Genomic DNA, 16,048 nt, shown 5'->3' on the forward strand with positions numbered 1-16,048 from the left:
ATATTTTTCAAAGTTTATATCGAACCCCCATCCCTCCCCTCAAAATTGGTCCGAAAAATCAAGGAGCAAAAATAATATTTTTTCAAAAAAAAAACTCAAAATTTTAATGAAAATAAGGATAAGGATTTTTTCTACATTGACAGTCATATTTACCATGTTTGGGCTGGATTAAAAATATTTTAAATTTTTATGAAATTCCAATGCACAGCACAACAAAAACTTTTTTTTCAGCAAAAAAATTCGTCGATATGTACTTAGTTATTTTAGAAACTAATGATTACAAAACAACTGGACAGGTGTATAATGCACTTTAAAACACTTTTTTCATTCAAAAGCCATGGCTCGTAAATTCAATTTTTAAACTTTTATTTTATTTGTTTGCCCCCGAACTTTGGTCATAGTCGAGGGACATAAACTTCAAAAAATATTTGCAACTGCCTAATGAAAATGGAGAAAGCAGGAATATAAATTTTATCAATTATTGGCCCTTTAGGAAGTTCATGAATTATTAAAATACTTTATAGATAAGCTAAATCAATAAAAATCTTTGATCAAATTTTTTCACTTTATTTCACTTAATTTGACAGATTTATTTATTTTGTTTTATTTTAACAGTCAAATATTGCTAATTTAACGTTTTATTTTAATTTCGCCTAGGTTCTTAAAAAATATTTTTTGTCGCAAATTCTTTACAAATCAATTTTTAACGCGTTTTATTTTTCAAAAATAATGTTTTTCTATGAACATGAATAAAATTGATATTTTTATGCATGAGTTAGGCTGCGATAATAAAATGTTGTATTTTTCAAATAACTTTTCAGTGAAACAATTTTGCTTGAATATAGGGTTTTAAAATAAGTGATTTTTTTTTTCTGAAAATATAGGTTGTTGCCAATATTTTTTTCTTTTTTTCAAGTTGATCTTTTCAAAGCCTTGGAGGCTTACGCAACGACTTAGCCTTTTTTTAATTTTATTAAATTTTCTTTGTTGCATTTTTTAAGTAGCAGAAAACTTCACCAATCATTTTAAACATTAAAAATCAGTTAAATATTTTTCAAGATATTAAGCTGGTACAAATATTTTTAAAAGTTTTTGTCACCCCCCCCCCCCTCCCCCCCCTTTAAAACTGGTCCGAAAAATCAGGGGCAAAAAAAATATTTTTACAATAAACTTCAAAATTTCAATGAAAATTCAAGTGCAACCAACTGAAATCAAATTAAAATACATTCTCCTGCGTTTAAAATCATTTTTAGCATGTTTGGGTTTATTAAAAATCTTAAGATTTTTGAAAATTTTCGATGCAAAATCTTTTTTCGATACAATTTTTGTTTTTGTCAGATCTTAGATTTTTTGAAAACTAATGATTGCAAAACAACTGAACTAGTGTAAAATGCATTTTAAAACACTTTTTTCATTTAAATGTGAAGACTATGGCTTGTTATTTAAATTTTTATATTTTTTTATTTTTTGCCCCCCCCCCCTTGACCTCGGCCAGGGACAATAACTTTTTTAAATATTTGCATCGGCCTTATGGTTTGAAAAATAAGGTCTGATAGGGTAACATCCTGAAAAAAAAATACATTGTTCACAAATTACTAGCTTAACGGAATTTTTTGGAATTTATTTCTGTTTTTCGAAAATATGCTTGAAAAATTAAAAATTATAATAGCATAAATGTACTACTTAGCAGTCAATAATTACAAAAAAAAAAAACATTTTTTTATATACTTTGTTCTGGTACCAGATTATGCACCATCATTAACTAATTTTTTTTTTTTTGTATGATTGTAGAACCCAAAAAAACCCTAAGTATATAAATAAAAGAACAAGTGTCGCAAGAAAGATTCAATTCAATTCAATTGGTATTTATTAGAATTTAACAGATTCATAAATAATGATTTTAAGAAAGAAAAACAAAGATAACTTTCAAAAATGTGTTGATTTGACTCATTTCAATTTTTGTGAGCTTGAAATGGTAATGTTATTGTTGTTGACGATTGTAATAAAATACCTCAATTGATTTTTTGCCTTCCTCACTGAGGTAAGGCTATAATCCTGCTCTAAAAATGAACTTTTTATTAAAAGCTCGAAGACCCACCTTCATATATACATATCGACTCAGAATCGAAAACTGAACAAATGTCTGTGTGTGTGTATGTGTGTGTGTGTGTATGTATGTATGTGTTCAAAAATCTTGCCAAGTTTTCTCAGCACTGGCTGAACCGATTTTGAACGAACCAGTTGCATTCGACTTGGTCTAGGGTCCCATACATCGCTATTGAATTGTTTGAAGTTTCGATAAGTAGTTCAAAAGTTATGTATAAAAATGTGTTTTCACATGTATCCGGATCTCAATTATATGCATGTAAACGATGTCCGGATCCATCATCCGACCCATCGTTGGTTAGGTAATCAAGAGACCTTTCCAACGAGTCCACAACATTGAAGATCTGGCAACCCTGTCTCGAGTTATGACCACTTAAGTGATATTTATGTACTTTTTTGAAGCCGGATCTCACTTAAATGCATGTAAGCGATGTCCGGATCCATCATCCGACCCATCCTTGGTTAGGTAATCAAGAGACCTTCCCAAAGAGTCCACATAATTGAAAATCTGGCAACCCTGTCTCGAGTTATGACCACTTAAGTTATATTTATGTACTTTTTTGAAGCCGGATCTCACTTAAATGCATGTAAACGATGTCCGGATCCATCATCCGACCCATCATTGGTTAGGTAATCAAGAGACCTTCCCAACGAGTCCACATAATTGAAAATCTGGCAACCCTGTCTCGAGTTATGACCACTTAAGTGATATTTATGTACTTTTTTGAAGCCGGATCTCACTTAAATGCATGTAAACGATGTCCGGATCCATCATCCGACCCATCATTGGTTAGGTAATCAAGAGACCTTCCCAAAGAGTCCACATAATTGAAAATCTGGCAACCCTGTCTCGAGTTATGACCACTTAAGTGATATTTATGTACTTTTTTGAAGCCGGATCTCACTTAAATGCATGTAAACGATGTCCGGATCCATCATCCGACCCATCATTGGTTAGGTAATCAAGAGACCTTCCCAACGAGTCCACATAATTGAAAATCTGGTAACCCTGTCTCGAGTTATGACCACTTAAGTTATATTTATGTACTTTTTTTAATTCGGATCTCACTTAAATGTATGTAAACGATGACCAGATCCATCATCCGACCCATCGTTGGCTAGGTTATCAAGAGACCTTCCCAAAGAGTCCACATAATTGAAAATCTGGCAACCCTGTCTCGAGTTATGACCACTTAAGTTATATTTATGTACTTTTTTGATGCCGGATCTCACTTAAATGCATGTAAACGATGTCCGGATCCATCATCCGACCCATCATTGGTTAGGTAATCAAGAGACCTTCCCAAAGAGTCCACAACATTGAAGATCTGGCAACCCTGTCTCGAGTTATGACCACTTAAGTGATATTTATGTACTTTTTTGAAGCCGGATCTCACTTAAATGTATGTAAACGATGTCCGGATCCATCATCCGACCCATCATTGGTTAGGTAATAAAGAAACCTTCCCAACGAGTCCACATAATTGAAAATCTGGTAACCCTGTCTCGAGTTATGACCACTTAAGTTATATCTGTGTACTTATTTTTCTGGACCTAAAAAATAGCTGGAATATGTGTCCAAACCTCTCATATTACCCATTGTTGGTAAAAAGTGAGGAAGGCATCAACCACACAGGTGGATTATGTTAGTTTTTTATAAAGAAATTGAAATTTCAATGGACGCTGCAATTTTGTAAAGTTTTATTTCCTCAACTCTACAATGTAAAAAAATCAAAGAGACATGATAAAATGTATTCAAACGAAATTTGGATTCAAATATCTCTTTAAAAAAACCTTGTTGCGTTGCTGTGTACCTTTATTAAAATATTTAAACAAAATATTTCAAAATAAGTTTAAACACTCACAAAATTTAAAAAGTATAAAAAATATGTATTAAATCATTTTCAATTCGTTATTTTTCAAAATTCACTTTTTTTAAATATTTTTTTAAATATGTGCAGGCCTGCTGAAGAGTGAATGATTTTATTTTGACTTTTATCTCCAAAACAATGATTTTTTCAGCACTCGTCGTCTTTATCAAACTTGGCAGAGCTTCGTTGAATTAAATATAAGATCAAATCTCTATTTTTCAACTCATTGCGTAAACTTAATAAAATTTGTTGTCTTTTTTTTTAAACTAAGCATATCAAAACAAAAATTTTGAATTTGGTTAAAGTGAGATAGTGATAGTATAGGTCACACAAGTGTTGTGCTATTGAAAATTTTCAAGAATTTTTGTAATGAGTCAAGCTCACAAATGTAACTCAATATCACAAATTTGAATGCTGCCAAAAGTCTCCTTCTGATTCAGCGAGAAAAATTAAATGTGTTCCCAAACTTTGATCTAACAGACACGAAATTTCAGTATTTCTGTAGAAAAATGAAAAAAAAAAAATACTCAAAAAAAAAATGTTTATTTCTCCACTTCCACTGTGCATTCCTCCCAGAGCAAAACCACTATGCGCTGCCATCCTTTAAAATCCCGGAACCGCGCCGTCGTCATCGCCATGTCGTCACCGCAACAGCAAGGCCATGTACTTCACCGTTAGTATATATGGTGGTGACTCCCCAGCCGGGGCTGCGAAACTGCCTCCGGGGCAAACTTTTGCAGTATAAAGCTTTTTTTTTTTGCTCTCTCTCTCCCGGTGGTGTGTCGCAAAAAGCTCTCCTCCTCACCCCGCCTGGCAAAAGCACCATTAAATGTGTATTATAGAATTCACTGACACGCTGTTTGTGCTTAAGGGTAAATTGTTTTGGGTGGGGGGGAGGGGGTTGGAATTTTCCCTCCCCTCCCCCTCTGTGCATGTCAGCCTCTGCCGAATGGGATTCAATTATGAGTTCATTAATAATTTTTCGGGTGGCAAACCACACACGCTGGCAGGCAGTGGCTTTTCCAAAACTTGATGGGTTAGAAAAGTCGAGGTTGAGACGAGGTGGTTTGATGGAAGCTTTTTCCGGAGAGCAGAAATGGGTAGCTAAACAATGTTTCAGCCAAAGTTCAACACAATGACTGTGTGCATGTGGAACTTGAACGTTCGGTACAGACGTACAATGAAGTTCCTCTGCTGGGTAATAAAATTTGAATACTTTATTGCAGCGGTTATGGTTTTGGTCGGGAAGCAATTGTTCCATTTTTGCTGCTTTTTCAAGTTGAATAGTAAAAAAACTCGTAAAAAGTTGAATTGTTTTCGGTAGTTAAGGTCAGGGCAATATTCGCCAGTTTTTCTAGCATGATGAAGAATTATTCTGCAAAAAATCATGATAATTGATAACCTTGAACCGTCCATCGTACCACCCCCGTTTTTATCAGAATCCATCAAGCTTCATTGCCATGTCATCACAATCAGACAAAAACTTCTTCAATCAAGCTGTGAGCTTCGTCCACAGCAAAAACGGTTAATTACTTCAGCTAGATTTATTGCACACCTGTGCTCTGGGGATAAGAATGGCTCAGAAAATTTCTAGAAAATTTGATCTCAGTTTTTGCTCAGCTTAGACAACAAAATCTTTGAAATTTTGAAGTCAAACATGGGTAATTCTCCGCCAACTCACACAGCAGTTGCCCCGACCCCTCTTCGATTTGCGTGAAACTTTGTCCTAAGGGGTAACTTTTGTCCCTGATCACGAATCCGAGGTCCATTTTTTGATATCTCGTGACGGAGGGGCGGTACGACCCCTTCCATTTTTGAACATGTGAAAATAGATGTATTTTTCAATAATTTGCAGCCTGAAACGGTGATGAGATAGAAATTTGGTGTCAAAGGGACTATTATGTAAAATTAAACGACCGATTTGATGGCGTACTCAGAATTCCGAAAAAACGTATTTTTCATCGAAAAAAACACTAAAAAAGTTTTAAAAATTCTACCATTTTCCGTTACTCGACTGTAAAATTTTTTGGAACATGTCATTTTATGGGATATTTAATGTACTTTTCGAATCTTCATTGACCCTGAAGGGTCATTTTTTCATTTAGAACAAAATTTTTCATTTTAAAATTTCGTGTTTTTTCTAACTTTGCAGGGTTATTTTTTAGAGTGTAACAATGTTCTACAAAGTTGTAGAACAGACAATTACAAAATTTTCGATATATAGACATAAGGGGTTTGCTTATAAACATCACGAGTTATCGCGATTTTACGAAAAAAAAGTTTTAAAAAAGTTGGTCGTCATCGATCTTGGCCGTTCATGGTCACCCGCGACAGACACGGACGACGAAACAAAGAGAAACGCAAAAAGTAACTTTTTTCAAAACTTTTTTTCGAAAAATCGCGATAACTCGTGATGTTTATGAGCAAACCCCTTATGTCTACATATCAAAATTTTTGTAATTGTCTGCTCTACAACTTTGTAGAACATTGTTACACTCTAAAAAATAACCCTGCAAAGTTAGAAAAAACACGAAATTTTAAAATGAAAAATTTTGTTCTAAATGAAAAAATGACCCTTCTGGGTCAATGTAGATTCGAAAAGTACATTAAATTTCCCATAAAATGACATGTTCCAAAATTGTTTACAGTCGAGTAACGGAAAATGGGAGAATTTTTAAAACTTTTTGAGTGTTTTTTTGATGAAAAATACGTTTTTACGGAATTTGGAGTACACCATCAAATTGGGCGTCTAATTTTACATAAAAGTCCCTTTGACACCAAATTTCTATCTCATCACCGTTTCAGGCTGCAAATTATTGAAAAACACCTCTTTTTTCGCATGTTCAAAAATGGAAGGGGTCGTACCGCCCCTCCGTCACGAGATATCAAAAAAACGGACGGAAAAAACGGATTCGTGATCAGGGACAAAAGTTACCCCTAAGGACAAAGTTTCACGCAAATTGAAGAGGGGTCGGTGCAACTTTTCCCGATTTCAAATCTTCAAATCTTCAAATCTTCAAATCTTCAAATCTTCAAATCTTCAAATCTTCAAATCTTCAAATCTTCAAATCTTCAAATCTTCAAATCTTCAAAACTTCAAATCTTCAAATCCAAAAATACATTTTGAACAGTGTTTGAATTAGTTCTCTAACCCTTTCTATCTTTGTTTTTTTAACCTTTCCAGATGATTAGATATCGAATCAACCGTCGAAGGACCTTTCTGGATTAGAGTGACCCTACCCAGTCTCTCGCCAGGCAGTCCAAATGAATAAAGGTTAGTAGCTCAGTTTTTTTTTTGCTCACTCCCAGCAGCGATAATCAAAACAAAAAGAAAAAGGCCAGCAAAAAATGCTAATCGCACCGCGCCATCTAATTACCGGTTTGATTAATGGCCACGCATCACCTCCGATTAGGGGTGAGCTCATAAATCTCACGCCAAGCCGAGCTCCGGCAAATCGATTATCTCGAGTTCTGCCAAGTAGTTCTTTTTTTTTCGCTGGAATCGCTTGTTATGTTCCTTTTTCATATTTTTTTTGTTGTGGTTGGATTGTGATAATAAAATCGACACCTTCCAGCATTTTTGTTTTCTTTTGGTTTCCAAGAAATCGACCAAAATTGACTGAACTAAAAAAAGGGGAAAAATGTTCTGGAACCAAAATGACAAGTGGTAAAGTGATAATTATTTTGAGATAAAAATACCACGAAGCAATAAATACCAATAAAACAAACATGTTCATAAACATAGCACTTCGACCAAGTCTGGGCGGCGGCGGCGCGACGGCGAGAAAAGAACAGAATAACACTTGTCCCCTTCTTAGACTCTCCTTAAACTTGGGCTAAGATTGAACACACGTGGTACTACCATTCCACGCGGGTGCCCTCGTACGGTACTACTCCATGTTCAAGCAGTCGATTTTCCAACCGATATTTATTTGTTTTTGTCGGCGCATACTTGACTCTTTTTTAGTACCGTAAACCGGGGTGACTTTGATAGGATTTCAATTTGTTTTTAGAATATTTTCCAACAGGTAAGGTTTTTCTCAAGATTATTATTTTTAAAACATGTACTTGGGTAGGCCACACAAAGTCCATGCACTATTTTGGAAAAAAAGTTTTTTCAATAGTGTTTAGAAAAATAGTTACGTTAAAAATTCTTGGTTTTAATTCCGGGGTGACTTTGATAGTCATAGTTTTTCTTGTTAAAATCATATTTAAGATGTTCAAACTTTATTTGTACGTTAAATGTACCATCACTAAAGTAGCTGATATAGTTTGTAAGAAAAAAAATCAATGTTTATATTAAGTTAACTAAGTTTATATGCTTTTTAACAAAATACATATAAATTTTAGGTAAAATTGTTTAAAAGTCGGAATTTTGCCTGAAATTTGTTAAAAATAGTTTTGTTCATAAAATTATCGATTTATATTGCATTTTAAACTGAATTCGAAGCACGAATCACAAGTTTTCGCATTTTACATGAAATTTGTTCAATTGAATTTGCCTATAAATTTGGAGATTTTTTTTTATTGTGCTTCAAAAACACATATTATTTTTTTTATTTACAAACTTATTTAACCTTCTCCTAGTGGAAAATTGTCCAAAGAATCCGAAAATGCATTCCGTTTTCCGATTAAAAATCATGTTCATTGAGAAAATCATGACACTTTGAGAAGTTTAAAATAATGACTTTCATCCACTTTTTCTTAACTATAGTTAACTAACTTTATAAACTTTTCAAAAATTTATGAAAAGTTCTTCATGAGGTACTTTGAACACTTCTCTACCACGGTCAGTATGTTTCTGAACCATTCCTTACGTATTTTAATTGTACTCTTCATTTTGCGGAAAAATCGCAAACCTATCAAAGTCACCCCGGCTATCAAAGTCACCCCGTTTTACGGTATTTTTTTTTATTCGGTCTTCAGCAAAACTGTAACGTTGCAACGCGTTGAGTGACTTTGATTAAATGGGAAAAAGCTTGATTTTTTAAACACTCCCTGTAAAAAGTTGTTAAGGTTTAATTGAAAAAATTCATTGTAATTTTAATTTCATGCAAATTTGCAATGAAAAAAATGGAATTTGTTTTTTTTTGTATTAAAATTTATAGCAACAAGAAAGTCACAATAACTGTTTTTATTCTGAACTTTTTTTGAATCTTTAAAATTGGCAAAAAATGCTTCTTTTGCAATTAAATTAAAAAAAATATATTCATGGGATTTTGCAATTCAAACCTTTAAAAACAATTTTAATGCTGGGTCGAACCAACATAGGAAAAGAAATCATTTGTTCAGTTACTTTAACCGTTTTATATTAACAGTTATTATTAGGCAAAATTTCAGGAAAATGTTTAGTTTTGATTTTTTATGCTTTAAAAATTTTGCGGTATTTGAGAACTTCATGCAAGATTCTGCTCTTCTTGAGTCCACAAATATTCAAAAAGTTTCAAAAAACTAAATAAATAAATATTGTTTTTAAATTTTTATGTGAATTTTTTTTAGCTCATCAATTTTACTTACGATTTATGTGTAATCATGGAAATTCATAGAAACTATGTAAATTTCTGTGATTGAAATTCAAAAGCATATCAATAATGTTATTAATGGGAAATTATATTTTCATATGCACAGTAAAAAAAACGATGAATTTTGAATGGGTTTTTGAATAATTTTACCTAAAATAGTGTTTGAAAATGTTTAATTCAACGGAATCTGAAAACTTAATTAGTTCCAAATGTTTTTTTTTTTCATAAAATTATTTTTATTAGGTCTTTACGGTACTGGGACCTGGTTAGGACCGAGTCGGCTTTTTGTAATTACATTTGACTTAATAATTACAGAGGATCTTGTGTGTAAATGTTAGTGGGAGGGGAGCCGATTAGTCCCAAATGTCAAATCATACTTTTTTGACACTCATAATCAATTTTTTGATAAGGTGCTTCGATTGAAATGTGATTTTTAATCAATTTGAACTCGTTTTTTTATATTATAAAATTAAATCATGCATGTAATATGTATGTTCTTATGATAACCTGGAAAAACTATAACAAAATATATGTTTATCGAGCAACAAGTGTAGACAAATCTACACTTTAAATTTCATTTCTATAGCTTGGTTGAAGTTAAAAGGCAAGCTTCTTAGATAAAGAAGAATCGGTTCATTGGAAGAAAATAAAACTCAATTCTTAATTTACCAAAATTACCTGCTTGAATGTTTTTTTTTTATAAAGATTTTTTAACATTAAGCCTATAATTTAACTCCACTTTTAAAAAATATTTTCCTTAACCCTCTAATGCCCAATTTTTAAAAAAAATATTTATTTTTCCTGTATTTAGAAGGCTATTTTGAGCAACATTTGTTCTGCAAAAACTTTACTTCTTTTGTTTTATGTTTTTCTTAATTTATTTTAGTATTTTAATTTGCATTTATCTTGTTTAGTTTATGTTTGTTTTTAGTAGTATTTGACCTATTCTTCTACCTTATATAATTACATTTTGCCTATCTAATTTTTCCACGTTTTTACAGTCAATTTTTCAATTTTTTGCATTTTTTTCACATTTTCGGCTGTAGAATGGCTCCATTATCATTTAAATTGCAAAAAAATGCGAAGAGGCACAGCCTGGGACAGCACAAAAATTACTGCATAATTCTTTTTACGGAAAATATAGAAAATATTAGTAAAAACACAGCCAAAGTTGACCCCTTAAAAAATGACATTATTAAAAACATTAGCAAAGTCACATAAAACAAGTTAACACTTGTAGCCCCAAGGGGGTCAAAAAAGTTGGAAATGTATTTTCACCGGCTCATACAACCCTTGGGTAAAAAGTTGGAAATGCCTTTTTTATTATAGCTTAAGGTAGACGCATCTGTTTTGGACCTTGTTGGAGGTGATTCTTGACATTCTTCCAGATCGAATGCAACAAGAATCATCCAAATTGGTTGAGTTTTCGCCGAGATACAGCCGGTTGAAGTTGCATTTCCAACTTTTTTGACCCCCTTGGTGCTTCGCGTAAGTTTTGACCCCGTTGGTGCTACAAGTGTTAAACTTCCAACCCTGAAATTTTCTAAAACTTTAAGAATTTTTCTTTCCAATGCTTTTTAAAGATCAAAAATTGGTTGGAAAATTGATTTATGGCGAATTTTTTTAGATCGAAGCCCGTCTAAAGGTGGGGTTACGTTGTAGAGGGTTAATTTATTTAGCTTTTTATATTTTTTATATTAATATATTTTTTTAATTATCAGTTTTTCATTCAGTTGCCGTGAAATTGGAATCAAAATTTTGTTAAGAATTCCATTTTTTTAAAGTTTTCTACAAGAGCAATACTTTTAAGAATGAGCATGTTTTTGGATATTTTTTTCCAAATGGTATTTTCGTCCATACAAGTTTAATTCAATTTTGACAGCTGTCAATAAAAAATACGATTAAAATATTCAAAAATCTGTATCTTGAAAACGGGTTTAATGATCGATTTGGTGTCTTCTGCAATGTTGTAGGTATTGGTAGAGGTAGGAACTCTTAGAGAAAAAAAAGTTGCACTCTTATATTACCCATTTTGCCTTCCTCACTGAGGTAAGGCTATAATCCTGCTCTAAAAATGAACTTCGTATAAAAACGTCGTAGACCCACCTTCATGTATACATATCGACTCAGAATCGAAAACTGAACAAATGTCTGTGTGTATGTGTGTGTATGTATGTATGTGACCAACAAACTAGCTCATGTTTCTCGGCACTGGCTGAACGGATTTGACCCGAACTTGTTGCATTCGACTTGGTTTAGGGTCCCATAGATCGAGTTTTATACAGATTGAAGTTTCGATAAGTAGTTCAAAAGTTATGTATAAAAATGTGTTTTCACATATATCCGGATCTCACTTAAATGTATGTAAACTATGTCCGGGTCCATCATCCGACCCATCGTTAGTTAGGTTATCAAAAGACCTTTCCAACGAGACCAAAACATTGAAGATCTGGCAACCCTGTCTCGAGATATGGCCACTTAAGTGATATTGATGTACTTTTTTGAAGCCGGATCTCACTTAAATGTATGTAAACTATGTCCGGATCCACCATCCGACCCATTGTTGGTTAGGTTATCAAAAGACCTTTCTAACGAGTCCAAAACATTGAAGATCTGGCAACCCTGTCTCGAGATATGGTCACTTAAGTGATATTGATGTACTTTTTTGAAGTCGGATCTCACTTAAATGTATGTAAACTATGTCCGGATCCACCATCCGACCCATTGTTGGTTAGGTTATCAAAAGACCTTTCTAACGAGTCCAAAACATTGAAGATCTGGCAACCTTGTCTCGAGATATGGCCACTTAAGTGATATTGATGTACTTTTTTGAAGCCGGATCTCACTTAAATGTATGTAAACTATGTCCGGATCCACCATCCGACCCATTGTTGGTTAGGTTATCAAAAGACCTTTCTAACGAGTCCAAAACATTGAAGATCTGGCAACCCTGTCTCGAGATATGGTCACTTAAGTGATATTGATGTACTTTTTTGAAGTCGGATCTCACTTAAATGTATGTAAACTATGTCCGGATCCACCATCCGACCCATTGTTGGTTAGGTTATCAAAAGACCTTTCTAACGAGTCCAAAACATTGAAGATCTGGCAACCTTGTCTCGAGATATGGCCACTTAAGTGATATTGATGTACTTTTTTGAAGCCGGATCTCACTTAAATGTATGTAAACTGTGTCCGGATCCACCATCCGACCCATTGTTGGTCATGTCAGATACTTCTCGATTGCATATTTGATCCGGATTCGGGTTTTCATCTTATTTTTGAAAAATTATGATTTTTTCGAACAATTGGCAACACTGCTGGATATTTTTGACCAACTTCTGCCATAGCTCAAAGACGGCATTTTTTGTCCGCTATAAAATTTTAATAAATGAGAAAGTCTTAAGCAATACATACAAATTTACCGAAGACAACAAGTCGTGTCGAATGGGTTCTATATTCAAGAAACAAATATGTTTGAAAACTTATTTGTACGAGCTACAAAATGACTTCTTTGTTCATGGAAAAAGTATGCATTTAAATAAAAAAAAACAATTATTAATCGTTATCTGAAGTCTTGAAAAAGGCCATAAGCAAAAAAAAAAAAAAGGTTTTAATTTCAAGCCACGGAATCAACATTTCAATGACAAAAGTAATTTTTTTGGCGGAATTACAAACTATTGAAATTCTGAAATTTTCCGTCCTTAATTTTTCGACTTGCTTTTGAAAAGGTGAAGAGGAAGGTGAAGGGGGGGAGGGGGGGGGGTTGCACAAAAGTTTCAAAAAAAGTATTTGCAGCGGCCCAAATTGTGAAAAAATAATCATAAAGACCGAACAAGTCTTTCGAAGAAATTTGACAAATAGTTACTATCATTTATTTTTCAAGCTAAAGTATACAAACCTTTGAGGATAATCGTTTCAATAAAAACATTTGCCCTAATCCTTTTTCCCAACGCCAGTTTACCAGTTCACTTTCAAATGAGCATGGGGTTTTCCACTTTTTCCTCGCAACTCATTTCCACCAGTGTTTTTTTTTTTCTCTCTCAAGGACCGACGAATCCTCCACATCCTGCTGTAATTAAATATTCGTTGGCAAATTTCTTGCTCACGCTGAATTTGCTCGCGCTGAGTTTTGTGTTTTTCCACCAACTTGGCTAAATTGCCCCGGCGCTGAAATTGACGTGAAAAGCGCTTAAGACTTTTCCTCCCGCGCTTTTAATTTTTTTTACAGCAAAACACTCACACGTGTGCGCCGGAAAAAGACGTACTTAGTGCTGGAATTTTTGCTTCCATTTTCGGCATCCGGATAATGATAATGACGAGTACGTTGTCGGCTTGCGTGGGAGTACTCTAAGGAGATTAGGATTTTTGCTTGGGGAAGTGAACTTTTTAAATTGATTTGAAACGGGCGATTATCTTTTAACGTTTAAAAATAGAATTGAACGTGAGTTCAGTTCTGTTTTGAATGTCATAATGTTATATCCAGCGACAAAATCAGTTTTCCATCCATTACCCAAATTCAATAATCCGAAACCCCGCAGCCGCCAAATACTCCCACGAAAGGTTCATAAAATCCTACGACCCCAATTCCGAGGAAAACGCGCAATTGTAGTACTCCCAAATCGCGTGGACGTTTATTTATGTTCATAGCTTTATTTATTTTCGTTTCCGATTAACTGTTTTCCAACTTCCTCTTTTCCCACCTTACACGACGAGCAACAACGAAAAAAAAAAAATACACACGAAAAACTTTGTTTACTTTATCGTGCCAGCTCGAACCAGCTCAATTTTTAACACTTGGCCGGCTGGAGGAGCAAAAAAACGGAAAATCCCTGGAAAATGGGTGTTGTTATTCGAAAGTGGCACCTCCGCCACCGCCGGTACTCCCTTCCGTTGGGAAACATTTATGTTCTGTTCATGTAGGTGCAGGAAGGTTGTTTTCTCTGAGACGAGAATTTATTTTCCAAACATAAAGACACGCTTGTTTTTTTGTCGCGACCAGCGCGATTGCAGCGAGGAGTTTTTGGAATGTTGTTACATTTTTCGGCTTGGCATTGAAAGTGAGTCTGGCGAGACGGGGAAGATCGTTTTTGAGGGGGGCGACAAAGTTTGGACTGTTGTTTGGGCTTGCTTTGGGTCTGATACTATAAATTATTATATTTTGTATTAGGTTTTTTATTTACTGACAGACTTTTTTTCACAATATTGCTTGAAAAAATAAACATAAATTTTAATAATACAACATAAATTAAATTAGAAAAACCATTTTTAAATTAAATCAGCTGGTTGACCTTATTTCAATTTTGTAACAAATAATCATTTTTGTGTCAACCACTTAACTAATTAATTCCCTCAAGCTTTCTCCCACCAACCTAACCAGAACTATTGACCTCCAGTTGCTTGAACCAGTTGTTCTCCCACATATCACTCCGGGACCTCACTATCTGCCTCCAACCTATCTGTTGACGATGATCCAAATTTAACCCCACGTTCACGACACCTTAGAAAAATGACCGCAATTTGTTAAGTCTGACACCCGTGTCCCATCCAAACGCAACTCGGTGAGGTGACTCTCTTCACGGTGCAAGAACCTGGAAAATTTTCCGCCCAACTGCCACTAATTAATGTTGCCACCTCGCTCCGTGTCAGCTCCCTTGAAACCTTCGATAACGTATTCGCCTAGTCTAAGACTGCGCGCGCGAGTAAAAACAAACAAACGTGCGTAAATTAATGTTCCACTTTACAGTCAGTTTAGCGCGGGAAACTTTTCGTTCCGACGTCGTTGGTGTCGGAATTGGTGGAAAAGGGGTAAACATTGACTTTCTTGGAGCTATTGTAGTTTTCTTAGCAGTTCAAATGTGGCTAAATTCTTTGAAAAGTTTCAAATTTTATTGAAAACTAAAAAAAATCTCTTTTCTTATCATGTTTTATGTTTCATGTTTCATGTTTCAAAATCTCTTTTCTAATCATGTTTCATGTTTCATGTTTCATGTTTCATGTTTCATGTTTCATGTTTCATGTTTCATGTTTCATGTTTCATGTTTCATGTTTCATGTTTCATGTTTCATGTTTCATGTTTCATGTTTCATGTTTCATGTTTCATGTTTCATGTTTCATGTTTCATGTTTCATGTTTCATGTTTCATGTCTCATGTTTCATGTCTCATGTTTCATGTTTCATGTTTCATGTTTCATGTTTCATTTTCATGTTCATGTTCATCGTTATCGCGATTCTACGAAAAAAAGTTTTGAATAAGTTACTTTTTGCGTTTCTCTTTGTTTCGTCGTCCGTGTCTGTCGCGGGTGACCATGAACTGGCATGATCGACGACGACCATTTTTTTCAAAACTTTTTTCGTAGAATCGCGATAACTCATGTAGAACATTGTTACACTCTAAAAAATTGCCCTACAAAGTTAGAAAAAAAAAATTAAAAATGAAAATTTTTGTTTTAAATGAAAAAATGACCCTTCTGGGTCAATGTAGATTTGAAAAGTAAATTAAATTTCCCATAAAATGACATGTTCCAAAAAAAAATACAGTTGAGTAAC

General features: G+C 34.0%; 1 protein-coding gene across 1 annotated transcript in view; it reads left to right on the top strand.

Annotated features, from left to right (window-relative positions):
- The window catches only part of LOC6040091 (insulin-like growth factor-binding protein complex acid labile subunit), a 439,577-nt gene that overhangs the window by 168,771 nt on the left and 254,758 nt on the right, over window positions 1–16,048 (top strand). Inside the window, exon 2 of the mRNA XM_038252035.1 lies at window positions 7,162–7,251. The gene's annotated coding sequence lies outside the window, so the exon portion shown is untranslated. The remainder of the gene's footprint in view (window positions 1–7,161; window positions 7,252–16,048) is intronic.

The sequence above is a fragment of the Culex quinquefasciatus genome, chromosome 2, assembly GCF_015732765.1.
Source record: "Culex quinquefasciatus strain JHB chromosome 2, VPISU_Cqui_1.0_pri_paternal, whole genome shotgun sequence".
NCBI classification, from domain to species: domain Eukaryota; kingdom Metazoa; phylum Arthropoda; class Insecta; order Diptera; family Culicidae; genus Culex; species Culex quinquefasciatus.